At 39.8% G+C, this 11,628-nt stretch overlaps 1 protein-coding gene across 1 annotated transcript in view; it reads right to left on the bottom strand.

The window, feature by feature from the left end:
• Nucleotides 1-11,628, bottom strand: part of LOC117504818 — a 3,434,143-nt gene that overhangs the window by 2,728,337 nt on the left and 694,178 nt on the right. The window lies entirely within an intron of this gene.

The following is an 11,628-nucleotide window of genomic DNA, read 5'->3' as shown; positions in this document are numbered from 1 at the left end:
TATATATAGGCGCCTTGGGGCAACTGTTTGTTGTGATTTGGCGCTATATAAATAAAATTAATTTGATATATGTATGTGTATATATATATATATATATATATATATATATATACACCCGCCACAGGAAAAACACCTCCGTGTTGATAACCATTTGTAAAATCCAGGCGGCTTTTGGTGGCTTTCAGTTGAGTGAGTATCTGAGAAATTGTTTAACAGCAGGGCATGTTCCAACTTGTCCTTAAGGCTTCCAACAGAGGTGTTTTTGTTGTGGCGGGCGCGCCGCGCCAGCTACAAGCCGACGCGCCAATCCGTCCGCACGTCTTTGATTAAAAAAATCTCCTTTAACAGTGGAATGTCCGGATAAACTGCTGATTCCGACCTCTTCTGAAAGTTCTCTGTTCTCTCACGATGTCCTGGGTCAACAGTGGAACAAGTCCAAATTATAACAAAAACAATACGATCTTAACAGTTAATGTAAATGGTAACTGTATACCTATAGATATGTAAACACAACAACAAATTTAGCACCAATATTAGGACTCGAAAAACAATGGACCAGAAGACAGGTGAGGTATTTCAACTATAAATCACATTAATAATAAATAAAAAGGTTGAATTCCTCTTCCCTTAACTGACTGAATAAAAATGACTGACTGTATTTTAAAACCTGCCTTGTTACGTTTTGACTGTAACTGAGTCATGATCCCATTCCAGTCTGTGACACCAGTATGTTTGAAGGAAGTTTGGCCAAAAGATTTTACAGGGTAGATAATGAGAGAGTAGGGCCCTGAGTGAGGATTAGACTTTAGACAAAAGGAGGATGATAGATAGTTCAGGGCCCAGGCACTTTTTGATCATTTTTGACCATTCAGGTGGAGGTCAGCAAGGTAACATAACACTATACAGTGAGCCCTGATATGAGCCCTGGCCAGTGAATCTCAATGTGAAAAAAAAAAAAATATATATATATATATATATATATATATACGAGGGTTAAGCAAAGCAATATTTCACTAACACACACAACACTGTAAGTTGGACACCAAATCTAGTCAGAGCATTATTTGACACCAAAGCTAAGGCACTACACACACACACACACGTGCTCCAACTCCTAATTCCCTAAATATAGATGGTCATATGAATAACATGGAAACAGTAGGGACATTGTGCTGCATAGGTCATGAGGTAAATATGATTTCTGTTAATATACAGTAAGAAAAGGGCTGTGTTGTGCACAACTCCATCTGGGCCGCTATTGTATCCCTTACCAAAAAATAGTACTGATAAGTATATAAAAAGCAAACTGGAAGTATACTTGAAACATACTTGCATATACTACTTTTTGGTAAGGGATGTTCTAAGTCTTACTGAATAATATTAATCCCTTAGTAATAATTTCCTAGGTTAAACATTTTCATACTTTCAGCTTACAATTGCTCCAGTCAAGAGATACTGTCAGTGATCTTACTGAATGGAATGTTAATAACCAAAAATATTTTATGCCAATTCCACAGCGTATCACACATGTCTTTCTGCCCCTTCTCACCAGGCTGGCAGGAGCTACTCCACCTTGGAACGGCTACCAGCGATTGCTAAACAGTAGCACAGCTAGTCGGCTTCTTACCTATCCATCTACCACACCACGAGGCAGCTAATACTTAACACCAGATGTCTTGATAATGACATGGCATGCCATTACAGAAGGAAAAGATTGCAAAAATACATTTTGTATAAAATCATAGTTGCACAACACACGACAAGCAGTAGAGTAGAAATAAGATACGTATTAGTTGGATTTGAGAAAGTGAAAGGGGGGGATGCCATAACTAACACGCACTAGCAATGACTTTAGACACACAGCACAGGTCGTCCTTGTGACAGTTCAAGACAAATGGAAGAGTTCTATATGCTGGAGCAACAATACAAGAGAAGTCAAAGTGTATGAAAATAGGTGACCGATATACATCAAGCTTAGCACAGGCTATTCACCGAGCCTGGGAGCTCAGTGAATACTTGTGTTTTGAATATTCAACAATCCCAAGGCCCCGTCTTACTAATGGCTCATATAATATGAGCTACTTTATGGCTCTTATGAGCCATATGAATTGTTAGTGCAGCGGGACTCGATCGATCAGGTCGTCTGATGATCACACCACAGCAACGGCACTTTAAAGAGTTTAAGTTGCTTTAAAAGTTTAAATCATCACATAAACAGAACAGTTACTGAAATGTTTGTCGGCAATGTAAAATGTCCTTGCACCGTTTGTCCAGTAGATGGAGCTCTGACTCCTTGCTTACACCCCTGCTTAAATATGTTCGTCACCGCCCCCGTAGTTCGCCGTCACACTGCAGTCCAGAGGCGACTGCTCTGACTGCAAGGGAAGCTCAGCTTCCCCTGAAATGTCAAAAAATAAGTGCTCAAATATATACTGTTGTGTGTACATGTCATTGACTAAATATGCGCTACAACGCGCTCAACGCTTGTTCAGAATCAGCTTCTTATCACTGATAACGACGCGGCTTTCCTCTCACTCAAACCCGCAGCTTCACAGCGCTTTAAACGGAGGATCCACGACTTCAATAGCGAAGCACGAGGGCAGCGAAACTAGACGAGTCATTGGCTAAATGTTGTGCTTTGTCCCGCCCATCGGACGCTCAGCGTCTACGGGGCAGTGGGCGGGCCTCGGCTGGCCCGGACGCTCAGCTTCTGCATGATGATTGGATGATCTGTCTGAGGCTGAATCCCTTTTTGATTGACAGCGAAATGAGCGAATCAGCGATCTTTTGGTGTAAACATCCGTGATCTGTTCTGAGTTGAACCGGAGACTTTCCTAATCCTCTTAGCGGCATTTTCTTTGTTAAAAACGACTAGCGACAAATCGAGCTTCTATTTCTGGTGTTTTTTTTTGTAGCTGTTTGTGTTTGGAGACTGACTTCTATCGCAGTTTCTGTTCCTACCGAGCAGCGGGTGCTGCTGAGCTCCTCCACCGTCACAAAGCACTCTAGCTACACTGCATTGGCTACTAGCAAGTGTTGAGATGAATTCTAACCTCAATCTCTTCCTGCTGGGTCACGTCTCTCTCCGTCTCTCTCCGTCTCCTCTTCACTCTCCACCACCTGTGCTCTCGACGCTGGTCCCGGGCTAGTTTGAAATGACGGACCGGCGGCCCCACGACCTGAACCCGAGGTCGAGCTGGGGTTTTAAACATATCTGTGATTTTGGCACATTTTGCTGCGTTCTCTTTTAATTTCTGTTTTCTTTTTTCCTTTCGCGTCTCAGCTCCATTCTTTTGCTTCTCCATTTTGCGCACAACTCTCCGTTCAACACTCGAGCTCGGACCGAATAACCAAAACTTTGAGTGATGACTTGGGTCAGGTGGGGGCCTGTAGGGAGGGGCGGGCCTTCGAGAACCAAGGAGTTTCATTGGACCAGCCCAATGTGCCTCAGGAGAAGCATCCAATGGGCCACTATGTGTCATTTTTACCGTCGTAATCAATAAAAATTATAATTATATACATATATTTTTTAATGACAGACCCGGGGGGGCCCAAAATACAGGGGGGCCCGGCGGGATTTGCCCGGTACGCCAGATAATCAGTCCAGCCCTGACAATGAGGCACATAAAAAAGCAATAAAATCAGAATCAGAAGTTTATTGCCAGTGAACAGGATTCACAGACTAGGAATTTGCTTCGGTACAATGGTGCAACATTAAGAAGAGATAAAATGCTAAGATAAAATATAACATATGTGTCAAAATAAGATAAAATATAAGATAAAAAAAAGAAATATGAAATATGAAAGGCTGTGTGCAACAGAAAAACAGAGAAACAGAAAAAACAGTGCAGTGGGAGGAGTACAATTTAAAACCAAAGTACATTGTCTAAAGTGACCCGTGATAAAATGATAAAGTGACAGAGTTAAGCTTAAGGTGACTGAGTTATGAGGTGTTCATGAGTCTAACGGCAGAGGGGAAGAAACTGTTCTTATGGCGGGAGGTTCTGGTCCGGATGGACCGTAGCCTCCTGCCTGAGGGGAGTGGTTTGAACAGACCGTGTGCAGGGTGAGAAGGGTCAGCTGTGATCCGACCTGCTCGGCCCAGAGTCCTGGAGACGTGCAGGTCGTAGAGAGATGGAAGTCTACAGCCGATCACCTTCTCAGCAGAGGTCACAATGCGCTGCAGTCTGTGTCTGTCCCTGGCTGTGGCCCCGGCGTACCACACCGTGATGGAGGAGCAGAGGATGGACTCGATGATGGCCGTGTAGAACTGCACCATCAGCCGGACAGGCAGCTTGGCCTTCTTCAGCTGCCGCAGGAAGTACATCCTCTGCTGGGCCTTCTTGATGAGGGAGAGGATGGTTGACTCCCACTTGAGGTCCTGGGTGATGGTGGTGCCGAGGAAGCGGTGACAGTCCACAGTGGTGATGGGGCTGTTGGTGAGGGTGAGGGAGGGCAGGGGGACTGTGGTTTTCCTGAAGTCCACGATCATCTCCACTGTAATCTGGGCGTTGAGCTCCAAGTTGTTGCTGCTGCACCAGGTCACCAGCCGGTCCACCTCCCTCCTGTAGGCAGACTCATCCCCATCCGAAATGAGTCCGATGAGGGTGGTGTCGTCCGCAAACTTGATGAGCTTTACAGAGTCGTAGCTGGAGGTGCAGCAGTTAGTGTAGAGGGAGAAGAGCAGAGGGGAAAGGACACAGCCCTGTGGAGATCCTGTGCTGAGAGCCTGAGTGTTCGAGACATTTTTTCCCAGCCTCACACGCTGACTCCGGTCCGTCAGGAAGTCTGTGATCCACCTGCAGGTGGATTTGGGCACGTGGAGCAGTGAAAGCTTGTCCTGGAGCAAAGCTGGAAGGATGGTGTTGAATGCAGAGGTGAAGTCCACAAACAGGATCCTAGCGTAGATTCCTGGGGAGTCCAGGTGCTGCAGGATGGAGTGCAGGGCCAGGTTTATGCCGTCATCTACAGACCTGTTGGCTCTGTAGGCAAACTGCAGGGGGTCCAGGAGGGGGTCGGTGATGGAGTGTTTGAGTATCCAGATGTGTGGGGGGTGGGGAGGTGTGAGTCCTTGTCTTCAAAGCGTGAATAGAAGACGTTCAGGTCATTGGCCAGCTTCAGGTCGTCAACAGAACGAGGTGCTTTGGTCTTGTAGCTGGTGATCTCTTTCAAGCCCCTCCACACAGAGGCCGAGTCGTTGGCAGAGAACCTTTGCTGCAGACGTGAGCTGTACATGGATTTAGCCTTTGCCACCTCCTTGCTAAATCTGTACCTTGCACCTCTATAGCTGGGTGATTCTTAGACTACGGGCACTTTTTATGTCCTTTGATCATATTGTATGAAAAACAGAAAAAAGGGGACATTTCATACTTTTATACTTATTTTTACAATGAAAGTGTGTTACGAAATTTGTTCTAGTAGTCTATGATGACTTTTTCACCTTTTTTCCAGCATCATTATATGCAAATATTGCCGTTTTGTGCTTGTCCCACACCCAGACTTTTGATCTTCAATGATAAAAATAAATGGTAAAAAAACGTTTTTTCTAATGTTTTAAAATATCTCTGAATAAAATATCAGTAAAATAATCAAAACATAATTGGGGTATTCAATGTCATACAACTGTTGTGATTTTTTTAAACAAAATGTAGTTGTCCCACACTATTGCCGTAATTTCCACCACAACACTGTAATGTCCCTTTAAACAGTTTGTATGAAAGATTGTTTGGGTAGTTTCTATGGAGATAAACAGTGACATCAGAGCACATGTATATAGTGCCAAATCACAACAAACAGTTGCCCCAAGGCGCTTTATATTGTAAGGCAATGGTGTGGTGGAAATTACATTTACAAGGCCAATAGTGCCCGTAGTTAAAGAATCACCCAGCTGTCTCTGTCTCCTTCTCTGAAAGCCACCACTTTCTGCTGACGGAGCTGCTGGAGTTTAGGTGTGAACCAGGGCTTGTCATTGTTATATCTCACCCTGGTACCCTGTGGGATGATGCTGTCTTCACAGAAATGAATATATGACGTCACAGTGTCCGTGTAGTCATCTAGACTGTCTGTTGAAGCCTCAAACATATCCCATAGAATATGAATCATATAAGAATATGAATGAATATATCCCAACAGAAGATGAATATAGGGAGTTTTATCCATAAATGGCAATGGGAAGTTAGTGCATCCATTCTTTGGGATACAGCTAAAGCATACGTTCGGGGCAAGCTGATAGCCAAAGCTGAATTTCAGAAAAAAATGAAATCAGAACAATTACAAGATTTGGAAAATAGACTTAGAGCTCTGGAAAAATTGCATAGTCATAATAAAGATTCTTCGCTATTAACCTAATGTGACCTATCAAACAGGAGATAGAAAAAAACATAAGGTACATTAAGCAGAAGTAGTACGAGGCCAGGCCTAAAGCTGCAAAAGTGCTGACTTGGAGACTACGTGAGCAATGAGAAGAGAGGGCAATTCATAAAATGAGGGAGATCCCAATTCAAATAAAATCAGAACTAAATTAAGTAAAATTCATAGATCCTTTGAAAAATGTTATACATCGCTGTGCACACAAAAAAGGAAATCTGACGGTGATAAAATTGATGAACTCTTGGATTCATTAGATCTTCCTTCCCTGGGTAAAAACTGTAATTTATTTATTTATTGAGGATTTATTAAATTCATTTAAAAGAAAAACAGAAAAGCAAAATTAACAAAACATTACAAACCATTGAACAAAAAGGAACAGTTTGGAAGAACAAGTCTTATATATTCTGCCCCTTTTTTACAATACAATCTTGCAAAGCATCATCAATCGACATCATTGCATTTCTATGACTTTGTCACATGCCAGCGACTTCTTTCCTAATTTTAACCATTATTTAAAAGACTACATCCCTAATAGATTACATTTTAAACTTCAAACATTCTAAACATTATTAACAGATTACATTTTTGGCTTTGTCACAGCCCACTGACTTATTTAATAGTTTCATACTTACGAAATACATCAGGTTTAATACCATTTTTAAATAATTTAAGCGACCTTGATTCTTTGATTTCTTTGTTGAGGTTGTTCCATAATTTTACACCATTCACCACAATACTCTGTTCCTTTATCTTGGTTCTGAATCTTGGTTTTTTTAAAGACTTCTATGCCCTTCAAATTACAACTACTTACTCTTTTTTCAAACATATTTTGAATGTTTATTGGTAAGGTATTGTTATTCGCTTGGTACATTATTTGTAGTAATTTCAAATCAACTAAATCATGAAATTTATGTACCCTATACTTAATGAACAATGGATTAGATGGATCTCTAAATCGACTGTTGCCAATTACTTTTAAAGCTCTTTTCTGCAAAATAAATAAAGGTTGTGTATAAGTTGTACATGTTGATCCCCAGATTTCTACACAATAAGTCAAATATGGAACAATCAATGAATTGTACAATGTTAATAATCCATAACTATTTAATGAATATTTAACTTTATGCAAAACAGCAATGGCTTTCGCTATCTTTCCTTTTATGTAATTTATGTGTGACTTCCATGTAAAATCTTCATCAATCATAACTCCTAAAAATTTTGTTTCTTTTACCCTTTGAATGTCCATTCGATCTATTTTTAATGACACATCATTTTTTTAACTCTGTCATTAAACAATATGAAATTTGTTTTATTAAGATTAAGTGACAATCTGTTTATATATCAAACCAATATTTAACTTTTTCCAACTCTGTATTTATCACTTGTGCTACTTCCTGTATATCTGATCCAGAGTAAAATAATGGTGTGTCGTCAGCAAATAAAATGCTACCAAGTACATTAGATCAATCAATCAATCAATCAATTTTTTATACAGCGCCAAATCACAACAAACAGTTGCCCCAAGGCGCTTTATATTGTAAGGCAAGGCCATACAATAATTATGTAAAACCCCAACGGTCAAAACGACCCCCTGTGAGCAAGCACTTGGCTACAGTAGGAAGGAAAAACTCTCTTTTAACAGGAAGAAACCTCCAGCAGAACCAGGCTCAGGGAGGGGCAGTCTTCTGCTGGGACTGGTTGGGGCTGAGGGAGAGAACCAGGAAAAAGACATGCTGTGGAGGGGAGCAGAGATCGATCACTAATGATTAAATATTCACAAAATCATTGATATACAAAATAAACAGTTTGGGTCCAAGTACCGACCCTTGTGGTACTCCACACATAATATTACACAATTCCGATTAAGTATTATTTATCTGAACAAACTGTTTTCTATTTTCTAAGTAGCTTTTTACCCCCTGATGTGCAATCCCTCTTATTCCATATTGTTATAACTTGTGAAGCAATCTTGAATGATCGATAACATCAAAAGCTTTTTTCAAGTCAATAAAAACACTTACCATATAATCCTTATTATCTATTGCTGTTGATATTTTCTCTGTTAATTCCATAATTGCCATAGCTGTCGAATGTTTTGTTCTGAATCCATACTGAGCATTATTTAAAATATGATGTTTCTCAATTAATTTATCCAACCTTATCACAAAAACCTTTTCCATAATTTTAGAAAACTGTGGAAGCAATGATACTGGCCTGTAATTTGAAACGTTATGTTTGTCTCCATTTTTATATTATGGGACTACCTTGGCAATTTTCATTTCGTCTGGGAAAATTCCTGTTGACAGAGACAGATTACAAATGTAAGTGAATGGTTCAATAACAGTTTCTATTATACTTTTTACAGTCATCATGTCTAAATCTTCATGGTCAGTTGATCTTTTGCTTACACAGTTTTTTACAATATTCCTTATTTCATCTTTTTCCACATTGTCAAGGAAAATACTATTGACCGTATTTACAATTGTATTTAATTTATCTTCTACTATTGGTTTAGTTCCCACCAGATTTGATCCCACCTTTGAGAAATAATCATTAAACTCATTTACAACTTCTTTTATATCATTTATCTCTTTATTTTCCTTGACAAGGTAATTCGGAAAAGTTGATTTCACTCCGTCACTTTCCATCACACTTTTTATAATTCCCCATGTTGCCCTCATATTATCTTTACTTTTATTCAATTGTTCACTATAATAATCTTTTTTTGTTTGTTTCCTAATTATTGTCAATAGTTTATTTTTATATGTTTTGTATCTGTGTTCTGTTTCCTTTGTTTGCATTTTTAAAAAACACTTATATAAATAGTTTTTCTTTACACAAGCGTTTTTTATTCCCTTGGTCAGCCATGGTTTATTTACTCTTTTCTTACTAGTTTTTATTAATTTACAATTTTTATTATATGATTTCATCAGTATTTTCATGAATGAACTATATTCTACATTAACGTCACCGACATAAACTTCTTCCCAATTTTGATTTTTAAGATCATAATTTAATGCCTCTAAGGCTTTTAATGACTTATCTCTTTTAAAGTTTATAACATTTTTTTTGTGCCTATTTTTATATTTAAATATTGAAAAACTGGTAAATGATCACTGAGATCTGTCATCAATATCCCATTCTTAATAATTTCATCTGTTCTATTTGTGAATATATTGTCAATTGCAGTTGCACTTTGTGATGTAATTCTGGTTGGTTTTGTTATCAAGGGGAATAAGCCCAAGCTATTCACTGAATTCACAAAATCACTTACTCTTTGGCAACTGGAGCTTTCCACATTAACATTAAAGTCGCCACACATAAAGAGCGTTTTGTTTTTGATTTGATAGAATAATTCTATTATTTTATCTGTAAATTTCACAACACAAGAGTCTGGTGCTCTGTATACACAACTGATTAGAATATTTTTATTTGTTTCATGTACAATTTCCACTGTTACAATTTCTATGGCATCATCTATAATTGTCATTTCTTCTACAATTTTACAGGTCAGATCTGTTTTTATGTACAAAGCAATGCCTCCACCTTTTTTTATCTCTTCTATTTACAAAATATAGCTCATATCCCTCCATTTGAACATCAGACATGAGGTCATTTTTAAGCCAAGATTCTGTGATTGCAACAATGCTGAATCTATTTTTAAACTGGTTTAAATAATCTTTTATTTTTGACATTTTGTAGTACAAGCTTCAGATGTTTATATGTATGAGTGACAGGGTATCTTCAGTAATTTTTTCACTATTTAACTGTTTTTCCATATAATACTCACAACCAATTGTAGTCAAGTCAAATATACTTTCATCAATATTGGTGTCTATGTCATATATTTTATCATCTGTCTCCATGTTGATCTGATTTTTTATTGGTCATACTACCAACTGACATCATATTTATTTGTCTACTCAGGTCTGTACTTTGTAAGGTCCTCCATGTCTCTGATTTGTATACCCTTTGTTCCTTCTTTCACTCTAATACAAACCCTACAGTTCCAGACCCATGTAGCAACAATGTGTTTCTGTTTTTTTAATAGTCTTGCTTCCCTGGCAGTATCTGCATTTTTTTTCGTTAGATGCTCATTTATATATACATTTGTTCCTTTCAGATTCTTTGCCTGTCTTAATAATTCATTTTTGTATTTTCTGCTTATAAATCATATTATTATATTTGGTAGTTTATTTTTACTGTCTTTGGATGGAATTGTATGACAGTCTGAAATAGTGTCTTGATGTATGACAACACCTTTTTGATTAAAAAAATTTGTAACTTGCTGTTCTAGTGTTTGTAGTTCTTCAGGTGGTGCATCCTCCCCACTGGCTCCACCAGAATCCACCACCCTTGCATACGACCGATGTTTTGTTTCCAAACCAGTTATTATAACATCATCTTTTCTAGTATATTGTTCAAGTTCATCCACCCGTTGCTCAAGTTTCTTAATAATCTTGTCCTTTTCTTTAACAAGATTTTGGAGCTCCTTAATCTCCTTCATCAGCTTGTCTAAATTGGACATGTCTTTTGAAATACGATTCAATGAGGTCTTTATCTCCTCCAAGTCTTCCTCCATTTTCTCTGTCTTCCTGGTTGGTGCCATGTTAACTCCTGTAGCTCAGTACAGGCCACTGTAAAGCAATTCCCACTCGTGGTCTCCACTACCTCCACCACCACAAATCCGGTCGCCACACACCAACCTTCCCCGATGCCGATCCCAGATGCCACCAGCTCCGGTCGCAGCCGCCGCAGCCTCAGATGTCGCCGCACCAGCCTCGGATGCAGCCTCCGCTAGCCCCGGATGCAGCCGTCACCACCCCGGATGCAACCGACACCGCGGGCCCGGATGGATCACCTCCTCCGCCGACGCCGCCGGCCCAGATGGCTCGCCTTCTCCACCGATGCCGCTGGCCTGGATGGGTTGCCCCCTGCGCCAACACTGCGGACCCGGACGGTTCCCTCCGCTAACACCGCGGTCTGGATGGTTCCCTCCGCCGATTTCACGGGCCTGGATGGTTCCCTCCGCTGACGCCGCGAGCCTGGATGGTAATGATACCCTTACAGAAGAAATTTCAGATTTGGAAATTAAAGCAATCTCTGCCTTAAAGTCTGGCAAATCCCCTGGCATGGATGGGTATCCAGCAGAATTTTATAAGTAGATGAGAGAACCACTCCTCCCTTTGCTTAAAGAATGTTTTAATGATATTATGGGGGGAAAGCCTCCTTCCACTGTCTTGGAAGGAGGCTTCCATT

Source organism: Thalassophryne amazonica, chromosome 23 (assembly GCF_902500255.1).
Source record: "Thalassophryne amazonica chromosome 23, fThaAma1.1, whole genome shotgun sequence".
NCBI lineage: Eukaryota > Metazoa > Chordata > Actinopteri > Batrachoidiformes > Batrachoididae > Thalassophryne > Thalassophryne amazonica.
The sequence above is the reverse complement of the archived record's forward strand: the minus strand, read 5'-3'. Positions and strand labels throughout refer to the sequence as shown.